Source organism: Nycticebus coucang, chromosome 10, assembly GCF_027406575.1.
Source record: "Nycticebus coucang isolate mNycCou1 chromosome 10, mNycCou1.pri, whole genome shotgun sequence".
NCBI lineage: Eukaryota > Metazoa > Chordata > Mammalia > Primates > Lorisidae > Nycticebus > Nycticebus coucang.
In genome coordinates, this window is record NC_069789.1 from 64,918,293 (window position 1) to 64,937,344 (window position 19,052).

Consider the following 19,052-nt stretch of genomic DNA (forward strand, 5'->3'; position numbering starts at 1 on the left):
GGAAACTGCCTGGGGAAGGCGGTGGCGGGAGAAGGCGGGCGGGGGGATGGAGCGTCGGGAAGCGAGGGGGCTTAAGGGGGAGGCTGCTGAGTCCTCAGGGCGTCTCAATGACTGGGGCCCTGGTCTGTTATTTCTTAAAGTAACTAGATAAACCACAAATTAGGGAAAAGTATGTAGTTTAGGGATAGTTCTGAACTAGGTTCTAGGCAGGACTAGAAAAAGAAAAAGATAATTTACTGCTCTGGAACATATCATGATTTCTGTGTGCCATCTGTTGCACAAAGATTATTTTTCTAATGTACAGCCTGGGCAGTGAATGGAGAATACTTGTGTGAATAGGATGATAGAAGGATTATCTGAACATGGTATAGGTTTGAAGAGTAAGAGAAAATAATAAGAGACCAAGGGTCTGGTGGTATACAAGACCAAGGAAAAATGTAAAATAGAGATTAACACAGAACAAAGAGAGAATGCTTTAAAATTAAAGAAAATAAAAACACATTTATGTAATAGAGGGCTATGGTAGAAAAAGGATATATTTTCTAAGGATACTTTAGCAATCTCTTTTGCCAAGACAGTTGAAGGAATATCCTAGTCTAAGGTTGTAGAAGAGAGCAAGAAATGCTTCCATTCCTCAAAAGTGCTTTGTATAGAGTTGATAATTTATTTTTATTACATGGCTTAGTAAGTACATGATAAAAGGAATTTTATCAGTAAATCCTCCCTTAAATTGAAAATGTCTGTTGACATAACATTGAAGATATTTCTAATTTATTTATTTTTAATTTGTTTTATATATTTTTGAGATAGGATCTTGCTCTATCACTCAGTGCAGTGGCATCATCATAGCTCACTGCAGCCTCTAACTCCTGGGCTTAAGTGATCCTCCTGCTTTATCTTCCCAAGTAGCTTGAACTATGGGTGTGTGCTACCCATGCTCAGCTAATTTTGTTTTGTTTTGTTTTTTCACTGTTTTGCCCAGGGTGGTCTTGAATTCATGGTTTCAAATGATCTTCCTGCCTCAGCATTTTAACATACTGGGATATAGACATGAACCACTATACCTGGCCAGATATTTTTAATTTAAAAGAAAGCAGTCCATGTGGTAGTCCAAAGTAAGCTGCTTGTACATGATGAAATCATCAGATGCATACATTGTGTGACTTTGCAGTGTTAAAGAGTATTTGCATTAGTCATGTTTGGTTAAATAGATATAGTTGAATATATTCAACCTGTACGTGCATTTTATCTATGTCAATACATATCTATATAAAATATATGAAAAATCTCCAAAGGTGTTAGATAGGTTATTTAGTATAATACATTTTATAATTTCATTTTATATCTCAGTATATCAAAGTATTAGCAATGGTCATTGGACACATGACCTTTAATATTATACTATGATTAATATAATTCATTAAGTACTTCTTAAATAAATATCTCCTTCATTTGAATTTGTATAACACTTAAGGATTATTAAACTAAGTAGATAACTAAGAAAAGAGTTAACATTCATTGGGGAAGTTTTAATATGCCCGACATTGCCCTAATCATTTGACGTGGATTTTTAATTTTATTCCCATCTAATTTATACATAAATTCCCAAATAAGCCCTCATTTACTTTTAATTTAATGAGGACATTTCTTGAGATTTTTGTACACTTTTTAGATAAGGTAACTTGTGCCGCTGGTATGCGGAACCAGAATTTGGATGTTAACTGCTGATGCGAGAGAATTGTGCACTCAGCAACTTTGCCTAGCATGTGTGCCTTTATACATGTGTGTGTATCTATTTTGTTTCTTTTTGTGCTTTCAAAAACTTTTTTAAATAAAAAAACATTTTAAGAGACAGGGTCTCATTTTGTCACCCTGGTTGGAGAGTAGTGGCACAATCACCACTCACTGCATCTCCCACTTCTCAGTTCAAGTGATCCTCCCTCCTCAGGCTCCCAAGTAGCGTACTACCACGATCATCCTGTTTTTTTCTTTTTTTTGTCTAATAGCATAATTTTATTTATTTATTTAGTTTTACTTTTAATAAAATGAATACAGGTATAATTGTACATATTTATGCAGTTGCATGCATCTCTTTTCTTTTTTTTTTTTTTTTTTTTTCATTTTTATCTGTTTTTATTTTGTTTGGATGTGCTTTTGGAATCCTTGATCTTTTTTTTTTTTTAATTTTTTTATTAAATCATAAGTGTATACAATGATATGATTATGGGGCATCATACACTCACTTCATAAACCATTTGACACATTTTTATCCCAGTGGTTAACATAGCCTTTCCGGCGTTATCTCAGTTACTGTGCCAAAACATTTATATTCTACATTTACCAAGTTTCGCAAATACCCCTGTAATATGCACCACAGGTGTGATCCCACCGATTCCCCTCCCTCTACCCACCCCCCCCTTTCCCACTTCCCCCTATTGTTAAGTTGTAGCTGGGTTATAGCTTTCATGTGAGAGTCCCAAATTAGTTTCATAGTAGGGCTGTGTACATTGGGTATTTTTTCTTCCATTCTTGGGATACTTTACTAAGAAGAATATGTTCCAGCTCCATCCATGTAAACATGAAAGAGGTAAAGTCTCCATCTTTCTTTAAGGCTGCATAGTATTCCATGGTATACATATACCACAATTTATTAATCCATTCGTGGATCGATGGGCACTTCGGCTTTTTCCATGACTTAGCAATTATGAATTGGGCTGCAATAAACATTCTGGTACAAATATCTTTGTTATGTTGTGATTTTTGGTCTTCTGGGTATATGCCCAGCAGAGGAATTACAGGATTGAATGGCAGATCTATTTTTAGATCTCTGAGTGTTCTCCATATATCCCTCCAAAAGGAATGTATTAATTTGCATTCCCACCAGCAGTGCAGAAGTGTTCCCTTTTCTCCGCATCCACGCCAACATCTCTGGTCTTGAGATTTTGTGATATAGGCTAGTCTCATTGGAGTTAGATGATATCTCAAAGTAGTTTTGATTTGCATTTCTCTGATGATTAAAGATGATGAGCATTTTTTCATATGTCTGAAGGCCGTGCGCCTGTCTTCTTCAGAGAAGTTTCTCTTCAAATCCCTTGCCCAGCCTGCGATGGGATCCCTTGTTTTTTTCTTGCTGATGCGTTTGAGTTCTCTGTGGATTCTGGTTATTAAACCTTTGTCAGAGTTATACCCTGCAAATATCTTCTCCCATTCTGAGGGCTGTCTGCTTGCTCTGCTTACTGTGTTCTTAGCTGTGCAGAAGCTTTTTAGTTTGATCAAGTCCCAGTAGTGTATTTTTGAAGCTGCTTCAATTGCCCGGGGGGTTCTCCTCATGAAATACTCACCCAGACCAATTTCTTCAAGGGTTTTCCCTGCATTCTCCTCTAGTATTTTTATAGTTTCATGTCTTAAGTTTAAATCTTTAATCCAATGAGAGTCTATCTTAGTTAATGGTGAAAGGTGTGGGTCCAATTTCAGTCTTCTGCAGGTTGCCAGCCAGTTCACCCAGCACCATTTGTTAAATAGGGAATCTTTTCCCCACTGAATGTTTTTAATTGGCTTGTCAAAAATCAAATAGCGGTAAGTAGCTGGATTCATCTCTTGGTTCTCTATTCTATTCCAGATATCTACTTCTCTGTTTTTGTGCCAATACCATGCTGTTTTGATCACTATCGATTTGTAGTAAAGTCTGAGGTCTGGTAGTGTGATTCCTCCTGTTTTGTTTTTATTTCTGAGTAATGTCTTGGCTATTCGAGGTTTTTTCTGATTCCATATAAAACGAAGTAATGTTTTTTCAAGATCTTTAAAATATGACAGTGGAGCTTTAATAGGGAGTGCGTTGAAATTATATATTGCTTTGGGTAGTATGGACATTTTGATAATGTTGATTCTTCCTAGCCATGAGCATGGTATGTTTTTCCATTTGTTAACATTTTCGGCTATTTCTTTTCTTAGAGTTTCATAGTTCTCTTTATAGAGATCTTTCACGTCTTTTGTTAGGTAAATTCCCAAATATTTCATCTTCTTTGGCACTACTGTGAATGGGATAGAGTCCTTAACTGCTTTTTCAATTTGACTGTTGTTGGTGTATATAAAGGCTACCGATTTATGAATGTTGATTTTGTAACCTGAGACGCTGCTGTATTCCTTGATCACTTCTAGGAGTTTTGTAGTAGAGTCCCTAGTGTTTTCCAGATACACAATCATATCATCTGCGAAGAGCGAGAGTTTGATCTCTTCTGACCCTATATGGATACCCTTGATCGCCTTTTCTTCCCTAATTGCGGTGGCTAAAACTTCCATTACAATGTTGAAAAGCAATGGAGACAATGGGCAGCCTTGTCTGGTTCCTGATCTGAGTGGAAATGATTCCAATTTAACTCCATTCAATATGATATTGGCTGTGGGTTTGCTGTAGATAGCCTCTATCAGTTTAAGAAAAGTCCCTTCTAGACCAATTTTCTTGAGTGTTCTGATCATGAAGGGATGCTGGATATTATCAAAAGCTTTTTCTGCATCAATTGAGAGAATCATATGGTCTTTGTTTTTTAATTTGTTTATGTGCTGAATTACATTTATAGATTTACGTATATTGAACCAGCCTTGAGACCCTGGGATAAAACCAACTTGGTCATGATGTATAATTTGTTTGATGTGTTGCTGGATTCTGTTTGTTAGGATCTTGTTGAATATTTTTGCATCTATATTCATTAGTGATATTGGTCTATAATTTTCTTTTCTTGTTGGGTCTTTTCCTGGTTTGGGGATCAGAGTGATATTTGCTTCATAGAACGTGTTGGGTAGTCTTCCTTCTTTTTCTACATTTTGGAACAGGTTGAGTAATATAGGTACTAATTCCTCTTTAAAGGTTTGGTAGAATTCTGACGTGAAACCATCTGGTCCCGGGCTTTTCTTTTTAGGGAGGTTTTGTATAGTTGATGCTATTTCTGAACTTGATATGGGTCTGTTCAACATTTCCACTTGATTCTGGTTAAGTCTTGGAAGGTGGCGTGCTTCCAAGTATCGGTCTATTTCCTTCAGATTTTCATATTTCTGAGAATAAAGTTTCTTGTAATATTCATTAAGGATTTTTTGGATTTCTGATGAGTCTGTGGTTATTTTGTCTTTGTTGTTTCTGATTGATGATATTAGAGATTTTACTCTTTTTTTTCCTGATTAGGTTGGCCAGAGGTTTATCTATTTTATTGACCTTTTCAAAAAACCAGCTTTTTGATTTATTGATCTGTTGTATTATTCTTTTGTTTTCAATTTCATTTAATTCTGCTCTAATTTTGGTTATTTCTTTTCTTCTACTGGGTTTGGGGTTGGAATGTTCTTCCTTTTCCAGTTGCGTGAGATGTCCCATTAAGTTGTTAACTTCCTCTCTTTCCGTTCTCTTGAGGAAGGCTTGCAGTGCTATAAATTTCCCTCTTAGAACTGCCTTTGCAGTGTCCCAGAGGTTCTGATAGCTTGTGTCTTCATTGTCATTTTGTTCCAAAAAATTGGTGATTTCTTTCTTAATCTCATCTCTGACCCAGCTATCATTCAGCATAAGGTTATTTAACTTCCATGTTTTTGTATGGGTATGCAGATTCCTGTTGTTACTCAATTCAAGTTTTATTCCATGATGGTCCGAGAAGATGCATGGAATAATTTCTATTCCTTTAAATTTACTGAGGTTAGACTTGTGACCTAAAATGTGATCAATTTTGGAGTAAGTTCCGTGGGCTGATGAGAAGTATGTGTATTCAGTTTTGTTGGGATGAAATGTTCTGTAGATGTCTGCTAAATCTAAATATTGGATGGTTAGGTTTAAATCTAAGATTTCTTTGCTCAGCTTCTTTCTGGAGGATCGATCCAACACTGCCAAGGGAGTGTTGAAATCTCCAACGATTATGGAGCTGGAGGAAATCAAGTTACTCATGTCTGTTAGAGTTTCTCTTATAAATTGAGGTGCATTCTGGTTGGGTGCATAGATATTAATAATTGAGATCTCGTCATATTGAGTATTACCCTTAACAAATATGAAGTGACCATTCTTGTCCTTCCTTACTTTTGATGGTTTAAAGCCTACTGTATCTGCAAATAAAATTGCAACACCTGCTTTTTTCTGATTACCATTTGCCTGAAATATGGATGACCATCCTTTCACCCTGAGTCTGTATTTGTCTTTTAAGTTGAGATGTGACTCTTGTATGCAACAAATATCTGGCTTAAGTTTTTGTATCCAGTCAGCTAACCTATGCCTCTTTAGAGGACAGTTTAAGCCATTCACATTGATGGAGAGTAAGGATAAGTCTGGTGGAATTTTGGGTATCGAGTTTTTCAAAGGTCCAGTGGACATTTTTAATCCTTTCGCCAGTGTGGAAGTTGGAGTTTGATCCGAAGTTTCTGAGTGAGTTTACTTTTGTGGTATAGGATTGGGTTGGTCATTGTGGAGGATAGGTCTGAGAACATCCTGAAGAGCTGGTTTACTTATGGCAAATTTTTTCAACATATGAATGTCATTGAAGTATTTAATTTCTCCATCATAGATGAAACTCAGTTTAGCTGGATACAAGATCCTGGGTTGAAAGTTTTTTTGCTTTAGGAGATTAAAAGTTGATGACCAGCCTCTTCTTGCTTGAAAAGTTTCAGCAGAGAGATCTGCAGTTATTCTAATATTCTTACCTTTGTACGTTATAGTTTTCTTTCGCCGGGCTGCTTTGAGAATCTTCTCTTTCATGTTAACTTTAGTGAAGCTAATTATGATATGTCTGGGAGATGGCTTTTTGGGGTTGAATCGTGCTGGGGTTCTGAAGCTGTCTGCTATCTGAATTTCAGATTCTCTAGGCATGTCTGGAAAATTTTCTTTCATAATTTCATGTAGAAGGGCCTCTGTGCCCTTGGCTGCCACGTCATCAGTCTCCGAAATTCCTATAACCCTTATGTTATTTTTTTTCGAATTATCTGAGAGCTCTCTGAGTGAGTGATCCGTTTTTGCTCTCCATTTCTCTTCCTCTTTGAGAGATTGGGAGCGTTCGAAGACTTTATCTTCAATGTCAGAAATCCTTTCTTCTGCTTGCTCCATTCTGTTACTGAGGGATTCTACTGTATTTTTCATATCTTTGAGGGCTGTAAGTTCTTGTTTCAGTGTGTCTAAGTCTTTGGTGGTTTTGTCTTTAAATTCGTTAAATTCTTGAGACAGTTTTTGAATTTCTCCTCGAATTCCTAATTCCATTTTATTAATCTTGTCTGCAAACCAAATTCTGAATTCGACTTCTGACATCTCAGCCAGTTGTTTATGAATGGGATCTTCAATCACATCTGCCGTATCTTTTCTTGGGGGGGTTGATCTATTCTGGTTATTCATGTTACCAGAGTTTTTCCGCTGATTCCGCCCCATGGTTTACTCCCTTTGGTTTTTCCCCTGGGGTTTTATCGAGGGCCCGTACAGTGTTGTGGCCTGAGAAACTGGGGCCCTGTCTGGTGTGGTGGAGCAAAGTGGTTCTGTCTTGTTTTCAGCTGGTTTCTGTTCGATCCTATTGCAACTTCTACTCTGGCTTGAAGTCTCAGCTGTGTGGAAAAATCAGCAATTAAGTCACCCCGCCTGCCCACCTCTGGCCCCAGTTGGAAAAGGAGAATCAAACCTTCCTACAATCGCACACCCAGGGCACCACCTGAAAAGTCCTCAGTCTATTAGCCCAGTTCAAAAGGTCCGAATCAACTGTCTCAATCGGCACTTGTCTCAGGTGGAAGGGTTCAAGAGGTCTCTGGGAACTGGATCACAGGGGCCTGGTGACTCCTCTGAGACAGCTCACCCCAATGCAGCGTGGAGTCAGGAGGAGCCACCCCGCAAACAGAGCAGTCTGGGAAGGTTGACGTCTCCTTCCCCACTTTGCCCCTCTGTCGGACCCAGTCACTGGTATCTCTGCAGATGGCTAACCCAGTTGCCTGCAGTGAACAGACACTCCAGGGGTTTGCACCTGTCTGAATCGCGAGGAAGTCTGCCAGGCCCCCGCAGACTGCCGCTATCTAGCAGGAGGAGATGGGGCCTGACATCTTTGAGTGTTTGATGCAGGTGATGGGAAGGAGGTGTTCACTCAGGCTTAGCCCCGTCCCTGATGGATGCTGCTAACAGAACAGAACAGAACAGACAACTTTGTGAGGTTCTGTCTCTGTTCCTGTCGTCGCCTACAGGAGACGGCTGTTTTGAGTTCAAACGTCTTTGCTGCTGGAGAATTGCGTCTGAACACCTCTCTGGGTCGGCCCCGCCCTGGAGGCTTCCGGGTTTTGTGAGCCGTGTCACCGGTGGCCTCCTCTGGTTGCCCAGGGAGACGGGGGTGTGGCCTCAGAATATCCAGAAGTGAGCGTTCTGCCGTTAAAGAAAAAACGGCTGTTGATCTACCTCCAGGGAACTGCTGCTCTGGTGTGGGCACTCAGGCGACCCTTTTCTCCTCTGTCCCGCGCCCCAGAGTCAGCACTGAGCGGCCGCAGTTTGTGCTGGGTCCACACCCCTTAAGAGATCCCCCAAGAATCAGAACTCCTGGGGGATGGGCCCCCAGACCCGGATTGGGAGTGGGGCGGGGGAAGCTAGAGTTTCCTTCAGTTTCACGCAATACTACGGTCCGGGGAGGGCTCCTGCACTGCACCGCAGGGAAGTGCCGCCAAGGCTTGATTTCCCCTCAGCAGAGTGCCCTTTCCTCGCTCACGTATCCCAGAGTCAGCGCTGACCTGACGCAGCTCAGGCACTGTGCACTCCCCTCGAGAAATCACCCAAGGAGCCGAACTCCGGAGGGATAGGCCCTCAGACCCCGAGTGAGAGTAGGGGTTCTCAGCTCTCAGCGGGGAGGCCAGAGTCTGATTCAGTCTTGGGCCCCGTATGCCCGGGGAGGGTTGCTGTACTGCACCGCAGGGAAGTGCCGCCAAGGCTTGATTTTCCCTCAGCGGAGTGCCCTCTCCTCGCTCACGTGTCCCAGAGTCAGCGCTGACCTGACGCAGCTCAGGCACTGTGCACTCCCCTCGAGAAATCACCCAAGGAGCCGAACTCCTGGGGGATAGGCCCTCAGACCCTGAGCGAGAGTAGGGGTTCTCAGCTCTCAGCGGGGAGGCCAGAGTCTGATTCAGTCTTGGGCCCCGTATGCCCGGGGAGGGTTGCTGTACTGCACCGCAGGGAAGTGCCGCCAAGGCTTGATTTTTCCCTCAGCGGAGTGCCCTCTCCTCGCTCACGTATCCCAGAGTCAGCGCTGACCTGACGCAGCTCAGGCACTGTGCACTCCCCTCGAGAAATCACCCAAGGAGCCGAACTCCGGAGGGATAGGCCCTCAGACCCCGAGTGAGAGTAGGGGCTCTCAGCTCTCAGCGGGGAGGCCAGAGTCTTATTCAGTCTTGTGCCCGGGGAGGGCTCCTGCACTGCACTGCAGGGAAGTGCCGCCAAGGCTTGATTTCCCCTCAGCGGAGTGCCCTCTCCTCGCTCACGTGTCCCAGAGTCAGCGCTGACCTGACGCAGCTCAGGCACTGTGCACTCCCCTCGAGAAATCACCCAAGGAGCCGAACTCCTGGGGGATAGGCCCTCAGACCCCGAGTGAGAGTAGGGGTTCTCAGCTCTCAGCGGGGAGGCCAGAGTCTGATTCAGTCTTGGGCCCCGTATGCCCGGGGAGGGTTGGTGCACTGCACCGCAGGGAAGTGCCGCGAGGCGTGACTCCCCCTCAGCCCGGTGCCCTCTCCTCACTCGGCGCGCCTCAGAGTCAATGCTGACCAGTCGCAACTTGGGGACTGTCCACTCCCCTTGAGAAATCACCCAAGGATCCGAAGTCCTGGGGGACAGGCCTCCAGACCTCAGTGGGCGGGAGGGGAGCGCCGGGGATTCAGGGTTGCCGGCAAAGGATTCCCAAAGTTTTATTCAGCCTTATGTCCGGCAGGAGAACGCCACGGCACCCCAGTAGGGGAGGTAGGTCCAGTTTTTAGAAGGTCTCTCCCGTGGAGTGTAGTGGGAGGGGCTTTAATTTCTGCCCGCTTGTTCAATTGTGGGGCTACAGAGCCGGTCTCATGGGGGAGGGGGACTCCCGTCCGCTTGGTGGTGGATTTTGTACCTTTTGTTTGCGTCCTTGTGATCACAACTTGCCTCAGCGGTGTTGATGTGCGTTCTTCAGCCTTCTCTCTTGGTGAGGCTCAAGTCCACCAGGATACTTACTAAATTCCTGTCCCTTAACTCTCCTTCTGGACGGGAGCCTTTGTTGAAAGCTGGCTTCAGTCCGCCATCTTGTCTCCCCTCCCATGCATCTGTTTTCTAATGCTCTAACCTTAAGTCTTTCTTGTTCTGAAAATCAGGAATCATATTTCCTTTATCCTCCACAGCCTATAGCTGTGGGTTAAAATTACGGTAGCCTATCCATAAACTGATGTAAAACATGTTTCTTTCGAAAGCTTGAAACATTTTCCACTTATCTTAATTCTACTTGATTTAAATGACTGATACTTATTTTTAAATACATAGGTGTCAACAAATGTAAATAAATATTATGGGCAATGTTTTATGGTATATTTCATTTGATCTAGAAAATACTACTTGTTAAAATAGGAATGAATGAAGCAATGGAGAAGATCGGAAGTTATGTGGTTATTAGGGAAAAAGAAAGAGGGTCTTCCTAAAAGGCTTTTTCTTAGCCTTGGTTAATTTCTTCTCAAATTTTTACTTAAAATTTAGTGTTAACCTAAGGATAAAAATGTAAATGCAATTCGTAATAGAATTAATTTTACCTTAAATTAATAAGGATTAATGTATTATGCTGTTTATTTGCCTGGCACATCATCTATCTTGTCATTGTAAATATTTATATAACATACAAATGTATAATATATAAATAAATGTGTACTGTGTGTATTTTGGGGTTAGTTGTACCATGGTATCTGGTTGGGGAGTTGGTTCTGGGACCTTCCTGGAAACCAAAATCCCTCAGATAAAGTCCCTCAAGGCCCTTATATAAAAGGGCATAATATTTGCATATGACCTGTACATGTCCTCCTGTGGACATTCTATACTACCTACCAAAATACAAATGCTAGGTAAATAATAGTTATACTGTATTGGTTTGTTTGTATTATTTTTCAGTTTTTTTTTTCAAATATTTTCAATTCACAGACCTCCAGTTTTTTTTTTTTTTTTTTTGTATAATGTTGCTCTGCACTGCTTCCAATCTAAGATTTCTTATTGAGATTAGATCAAACTTAAAGTAATTATAGACAGCAGAGGTCTCATCACTTGCCTAAGACTGACACAGAAAATTTTTGAAATTTATATTTCACAGCACAGTTCTCTTCATATCAGAATGCATTTGCTTCCTGAAAGTTATTTACATCTTCTAATAAATAACTTCACTTAAAATTTTTGCTAATGAAAAATACCTTAATCAGAGTTAACATCTTAACTGTTCTATATCAGAATTCACAGACATACAGTGTTTTCCCTAATTTAAGGAGGAGGAATAAAAGAAGATTTTTTTATTGTTAAATCATAGCTGTGTACATTAGTGCAATCAAGGGGTACAATGTGCCGGTTTCATATACAATCTGAAATATTCTCATCAAACTGTTTAATGTAGCCTTCATGGTATTTTCTTAGTTATCGTATGTAGTAGACATTTGTATTCTGCATTTAGTAAGTTTCGCCTGTACCCATTCTAAGATGCACCGTAGGTGTGGCCCCACCTATTACCCTCCCTCCACCCTAACCTCTCCCCTCCTGTCCCCTTCCTTGGCCTTTCCCCCATATTCTTGTGCTATAGTTGGGTTATAGCCTTCATGTGAAAGCTATAAATTAGCTTCATAGTAGGGCTGAGTACATTGGATACTTTTTCTTCCATTCCTGAGATACTTTGCTAAGAAGAGTATGTTCCAGCTCCATCCATGTAAACATGAAAGAGGTAAAGTCTCCATCTTTCTTTAAGGCCGCATAATATTCCATGGTATACATGTACCACAATTTGCTAGTCCATTCGTGGGTCGATGGGCACTTGGGCTTCTTCCATGACTTAGCAATTGTGAATTGGGCTGCAATAAACATTCTGGTACAGATGTCTTTGTTATATTGTGACTTTTGGTCTTCTGGGTATAAATCTAGTAAAGGAATTATAGGATCAAATGGCAGGTCTATTTTTAGGTCCCTAAGTATTCTCCAAACATCCTTCCAGAAGGAACATATTAGTGTGCATTCCCACCAGCAGTGTAGAAGTGTGCCCTTTTCTCCACATCCATGTCAACATCTCTGGTTTTGGGATTTTGTTATGTGGGCTACTCTTACTGGGGTTAGGTGATATCTCAAAGTCGTTTTGATTTGCATTTCTCTGATGATTAAGGATGATGAGCTTTTTTTCATGTGTCTGTAGATTGTGCATCTGTCTTCTTTAGAGAAGTTTCTCTTCAAGTCCCTTGCCCACCCTGAGATGGGATCACTTGTTCTTTTCTTTCTAATACATTTGAGTTCTCTGTGGATTCTGGTTATTAGACCTTTATCGGAGGTATAACCTGCAAATATTTTCTCCCATTCTGAGGGCTGTCTGCTTGCTTAACTTACTATGTTCTTGGCTGTGCAGAAGCTTTTTAGTTTGATCAGGTCCCAGTAATGTATTTTTGATACTGCTTCAGTTGCTTGGGGAGTCCTGAAGGAGGTGAAGGACCTCTATAAAGAAAGTTACGAAATCCTCAGAAAGGAAATAGCAGAGGATATTAACAAATGGAAGAACATACCATGCTCATGGATGGGAAGAATCGACATTGTTAAAATGTCTATACTTCCCAAAGCAATTGACCTATTCAATGCCATTCCTATCAAAATACCAACATCGTACTTTCAAGATTTGGAGAAAATGATTCTGCTTTTTGTATGGAACCGGAAAAAAACCCCGTATAGCTGAGGCAGTTCTTAGTAATAAAAATAAAGCTGGGGGCATCAGCATACCAGATTTTAGTCTGTACTACAAAGCCATAGTGGTCTAGACAGCATGGTACTGGCACAAAAACAGAGACGTAGACACTTGGAATCAAATTGAAAACCAAGAAATGAAACTAACATCTTACAACTACCTAATCTTCGATAAACCAAATAAGAACATACCTTGGGGGAAAGACTCCCTATTCAATAAATGGTGTTGGGGGAACTGGATGTCTACATGTAAAAGACTGAAACTGGACCCACACCTTTCCCCACTCACAAAAATTGATTCAAGATGGATAAAGGACTTTAATTTGAGGCATGAAACAATAAAAATCCTCCAAGAAAGCATAGGAAAAACACTGGAAGATATTGGCCTGGGGAAAGACTTCATGAAGAAGACTGCCATGGCAATTGCAACAACAACAAAAATAAACAAATGGGACTTCATTAAACTGAAAAGCTTCTGTACAGCTAAGGAGACAATAACCAAAGCAAAGAGACAACCTATACAATGGGAAGAGATATTTGCATATTTTCAATCAGACAAAAGCTTGATAACTAGCATCTATAGAGAACTCAAATTAATCCACATGAAAAAAGCCAACAATCCTATATATCAATGGGCAAGAGACATGAATAGAACTTTCTCTAAAGATGACAGACGAATGGCTAACAAACACATGAGAAAATGTTCATCATCTCTATATATTAGAGAAATGCAAATCCAAACAACCCTGAGATATCATCTAACCCCATTGAGAATGGCCCACATCACAAAATCTCAAAACTGCAGATGCTGGCGTGGATGTGGAGAGAAGGGAACACTTTTCCACTGCTGGTGGGACTGCAAACTAGTACAACCTTTCTGGAAGGAAGTATGGAGAAACCTTAAAGCACTCAAGCTAGACCTCCCATTTGATCCTGCAATCCCATTACTGGGCATCTACCCAGAAGGCAAAAAATCCTTTTATCATAAGGACATTTGTACTAGACTGTTTATTGCAGCTCAATTTACAATCGCCAAAACGTGGAAACAGCCTAAATGCCTGCCAACCCAGGAATGGATTAACAAGCTGTAGTATATGTATACCATGGAATACTATTCAGCTATTAAAAAAAATGGAGACTTTACATCCTTCGTATTAACCTGGATGGAAGTGGAAGACATTATTCTTAGTAAAGCATCACAAGAATGGAGAAATATGAATCCTATGTACTCAATTTTGATATGAAGACAATTAATGACAATAAAGGTTATGGGAGGGAGGAAAAACAGAAAGAGGGAGGGGGGTGGGGCCTTGGTTGTGTGTCACACTTTATGGGGGCAAGACATGATTCTAAGAGGGACTTTACCTAACAATTGCAATCAGTGTAACCTGGCTTATTGTACACTCAATGAATGCCTAACAATAAAAAATTAAAAAAAAAAGAAATAGTCACCCAGGCTGATTCCTTCAAGAGTTTTCCCTGCACTTTCTTCAAGTATTTTTATCGTTTCATGTATTAAGTTTAAATCTTTTATCCAGTGAGAGTCTATCTTAGTTAATGGTGAAAGGTGTGGGTCCAGTTTCAATCTTCTACAGGTTGCCAGCCAGTTCACCCAGCACCATTTGTTAAATAGGGAATCTTCTCCCCACTGAATGTTTTTTTTTTTTTTAATTGTTAAATCATAGCTGTGTACATTAGTTCAATCGTCTGTACCCATTCTAAGATACACCATAGATGTGGCCCCACCCATTACCCTCCCTCCACCAAAACCTCCCCCCTCCCTTCCCCTTCCTTGGCCCTTTCCCCATAGTCTTGTGCTATAGTTGGGTTATAGTCTTCATGTGAAAGCTATAATTTGGCTTCATAGTAGGGCTGAGTACATTGGGTACTTTTTCTTCCATTCCTGAGATACTTTGCTAAGAAGAATATGTTCCAGCTCCATCCATGTAAACATGAAAGAGGTAAAGTCTCCATCTTTCTTTAAGGCCGCATAATATTCCATGGTATACATGTACCACAATTTGCTAGTCTATTCGTGGGTCGATGGGCACTTGGGCTTCTTCCATGACTTAGCAATTATGAATTGGGCTGTAGTAAACATTCTGGTACAGATGTCTTTGTTATATTGTGACTTTTGGTCTTCTGGGTATAAACTTAGTAAAGGAATTATAGGATCGAATGGCAGGTCTATTTTTAGGTCTCTAAGTATTCTCCAAACATCCTTTCAGAAGGAACGTATTAGTGTGCATTCCCACCAGCAGTGTAGAAGTGTGCCCTTTCCTCCACATCCATGCCAACATTTCTGGTTTTGAGATTTTTTTTTTTTTTTTTTTTTTTGCCGGGGCTGGGTTTGAACCCGCCACCTCCAGCATATGGGACCGGCGCCCTACCCGCTGAGCCACAGGCGCCGCCCTGGTTTTGGGATTTTGTTATGTGGGCTAATCTTACTGGGGTGAGGTGATATCTCAGAGTAGTTTTGATTTGCATTTCTCTGATGATTAAGGATGATGAGCTTTTTTTCATGTGTTTGTAGATTTTGCTTCAATTTCTTTAGAGAAGTTTCTCTTTAAGTTCCTTGCCCACCCTGAAATGGGGTCACGTGTTCTTGCTAAAAAATTTGAGTTCTCTGTGGATTCTGGTTATTAGACCTTTATCGGAGGTATAACCTGCAAATATTTTCTCCCATTCTGAGGGCTGTCTGCTTGCTTAACTTACTATGTTCTTGGCTGTGCAGAAGCTTTTTAGTTTGATCAGGTCTCAGTAATGTATTTTTGATACTGCTTCAATTGCTTGGGGAGTCCTCTTCATAAAATAGTCACCCAGGCCGATTCCTTCAAGAGTTTTCCCTGCACTTTCTTCAAGTATTTTTATAGTTTCATGTCTTAAGGTTAAATCTTTTATCCATTGAGAGTCTATCTTAGTTAATGGTGAAAGGTGTGGGTCCAGTTTCAATCTTCTACAGGTTGCCAGCCAGTTCACCCAGCACCATTTGTTAAATAGGGAATCTTTTCCCCACTGAATGTTTTTAATTGGCTTGTCAAAGATCAAATAACAGTAAATAGCTGGATTCATCTCTTGGTTCTCTATTCTGTTCCAGACATCTAGTTATCTGTTTTTGTGCCAGTACCATGCTGTTTTGATCACTATTGATTTATAGTACAGTCTCAGGTCAAGAAATTTATTTCTAACTGAAGCAGTACAGGAAAGTAAAATCCAAGAGAAAATTTCTACACTGACCTCGTATAACCTGACAGCTATTTCTTGGCTCTAAGTTTAAAATATTTATTATGTTTTATTTTATTTATTTTTATTTTATTTTATATTTTGAGGCAGGGTCCCACTGTGTTGGTTAGGCTGGACTTGAACTCTTGGGCCCAAGTGATTACTCTTCCTCAGTCTGCTAAGTAGCTGGGACTACAGGCACATGCCACTGTACCTGGCTTAAGTTTAAAATAGCTCTTCCAAGTTTAAAACACTTTTTAAAAGAAAAAGAAAAAAGAGCGAGAAGATTATAGACTCCCTTTGTGATTTATCTTATTAATATAATTCTTCCTTTTAATAAAATGCATCCTGATGCAATCAACCTGTTAATGTAACTGTGTTTCCTTTGAAAATTTAAAATGTCTGTTAGTGTCTTCGAGAGTTTATGCAACCTGCTTCTGGCTAAGTTGGCTCAGTCTGTGTTTCTTAAGGAAAAAAAGTTTATTACTCCTTTTGTAAAGTGCATATAGGTTGAATGAATGTCTCATTGGTTAATTCTCATGTATTTGAGGAGATACTATTCAAAATTGAGTAATTATCCTTTTCTAAATCTATAGCCTTTGTGAAAAATTAGATTTAAAATGACAAGTAGTCCTTTAATTGTTGCAAGTGATTTTGAAAAGTTATTTACACAAATAAAATTATGGATATTTGAAAACTGTCCTTATGTATTTTTCTTGAGAAGTATGTTACCAGTTTAATTATTATGTGATTACTATTGTGAGTATTCTTAAAATATACTTAATTCAAGCTTTTTTATATTTACATGTGTCATGGTTATTGGAAAGTGAATGAGATTGAATTCTGACTCTTCCTCTAACTAGTCCAAGGCTAAGCTGAGTTTAGGTAACCATTTCCCTTGCTGGTGATTATTTCAGGAGTAGTTTGTAACCCTGTGGTTAATTAGGGTTACAACAGAAACGGCGGGGCTTCTGGAAAAGGTTTCTTCACTGATAAAAAGAGTCACAGAAAGAGATGCTGCTTCTTTTACTGGACCTTATTGTATCTTCATGGGATGTGCTGAGCCTTGGAATCTCATTTTGTAACCATGAGTAGAGGTAGCCAAGGACAAAGACGACAAACTCAGCACAGCAGAGCAGGAGAAGACTCTTGAGTCCTTAAGGAAGATGTTGAATTAAACAGTCCTTGGACAAGTCTACCTGTCACTTCATGTTATGAAAGTGTAACTTTTCCTTGTATATATTAAGCACCCTTAATTGATACACAGTCTTACTCCTTAATTGTAGGTGCTATTCAAACTGTAGTGAAAGACTCAAGATCCTTATGAATGTAGGCAATCAAATGTTTGAAAAAAAAACTCCCAGGTGATTCTGCTATCTTCCCATCTTCTTTCTAATCCTTTTCACCTCCCTCCCCCATTAACTTCTGAAGCAAGACCTGAAATTGAATCAAAGGACTTGGTGAATGACTGATTATGTATACGGGTCCGGGGAAGGAGGGATATAGATGACAACCAAGTTTTTGGTTTGGGTAACTGGGTGGAAGGTTTTGCTATTTTAGGTGATAAGGACTACTACTAGAAGAATTAGCTCTCAGTTTGGTACATTATGAATTTGAGGTGTCTGGGAACATCCAGGAAGCAGTCTAACAAGTAATTAGATATATAATTCTGGAGTTGACAGAAATGTCTAAAATACAAGATAAGAGATTTAGTAGTTGTAATTGAAACTATGGGTGTAGATGAGATTGCCTACACAGATAGGGAAGAAAGGGAAATACAGAACTTCAGAGAACACCTGTATTTCAGTGTCTGGGAGGGCAAGTAGTTGAGAAGGAAGAAAAACAGTATCAACAATGACATATCTTATTTCACCTTAGATTTTTCTCAGAGACATTCTAAGATCTTTGTAGTATTAAACTTTGATCAGGATGTAAACTTTACATATTTTAGCATTTTTTAAAAAAAGTTGTTTCTTTCTGGGTGGCGCCTGTGACTCAACAGAGTAGGGTGCCAGCCTCATATGCTGGAGGTGGAGGGTTCAAACCCAGCCCTGGCAAAAAAAAAAAAAAAAAAAAAGTTGTTTCTTTCTGAAATGTTTATTTCTTCTTTTAGTTGATGAATTTATAGGTGTTAAGTGGTAATTTAGTGGGAGGAAGAGTTAGTTAATATAGCACTGTAACACTAGCAGTTTACTCTTCTTTCTCTCACAAGGTCAATTTCATTATAATGTTTGTTAATATAGATGTACTTAGCCAGGTATTGTGGCGGGCGCCTGTAGTCCCAGCTACTCGGGAGGCTGAGGCAAGAGAATCGCTTAAGCCCAGGAGTTGGAGGTTGCTGTGAGCTGTGTGATGCCATGGCACTCTACCGAGGGTGATAAAGTGAAACTCTGTCTCTACAAAAAAAAAAATATATAGATGTACTGATACAAGACCAGAAAAAGTCCAGTATATAAATTTCTGCCTTCCCCCCACCTCTGGGAGTGGAACCAATGTATAAATTTTCATCAGCCCTTGTTTTTAGCCATTAATATGATAGTAGATGAATTGTTTTAGGGTATATACATATGTATTATTGCCCCTGTACTTTGCTATTCATAATATTGTACTCTATTGCATTGTTTTTGTTATTCCTGTTTTTATCATTTGACCGTGTTAGCCAGTATGTTCTTTGCGTATAAAATAAAATAATTTAGAGAGTTGCAGGATTCTGAAATCCAAATAATTTTTTCTCATTTAAGGAAATACCTTTAAAAGCCAAAGCTTTTGGGAAAAGGGAAGATTGTTAACTTCTGGAAGGTATTATCTTAAACCTTTCACATAATGTGTGGATGCTAACCTAGAATTTTGTGTTTGTGTTTATGTACATGTCTTGTCAAAAACACCATGTATTGGAAATACCAGCGTTTATGAATGCTATTCCAATGTAAGTGTA

General features: G+C 39.9%; 1 protein-coding gene across 2 annotated transcripts in view; it reads left to right on the plus strand.

Moving 5' to 3' along the window:
* Window positions 1-19,052, plus strand: part of DENND1B (DENN domain containing 1B) — a 287,318-nt gene that overhangs the window by 106,383 nt on the left and 161,883 nt on the right. The gene's annotated exons all lie outside the window — the stretch shown is intronic.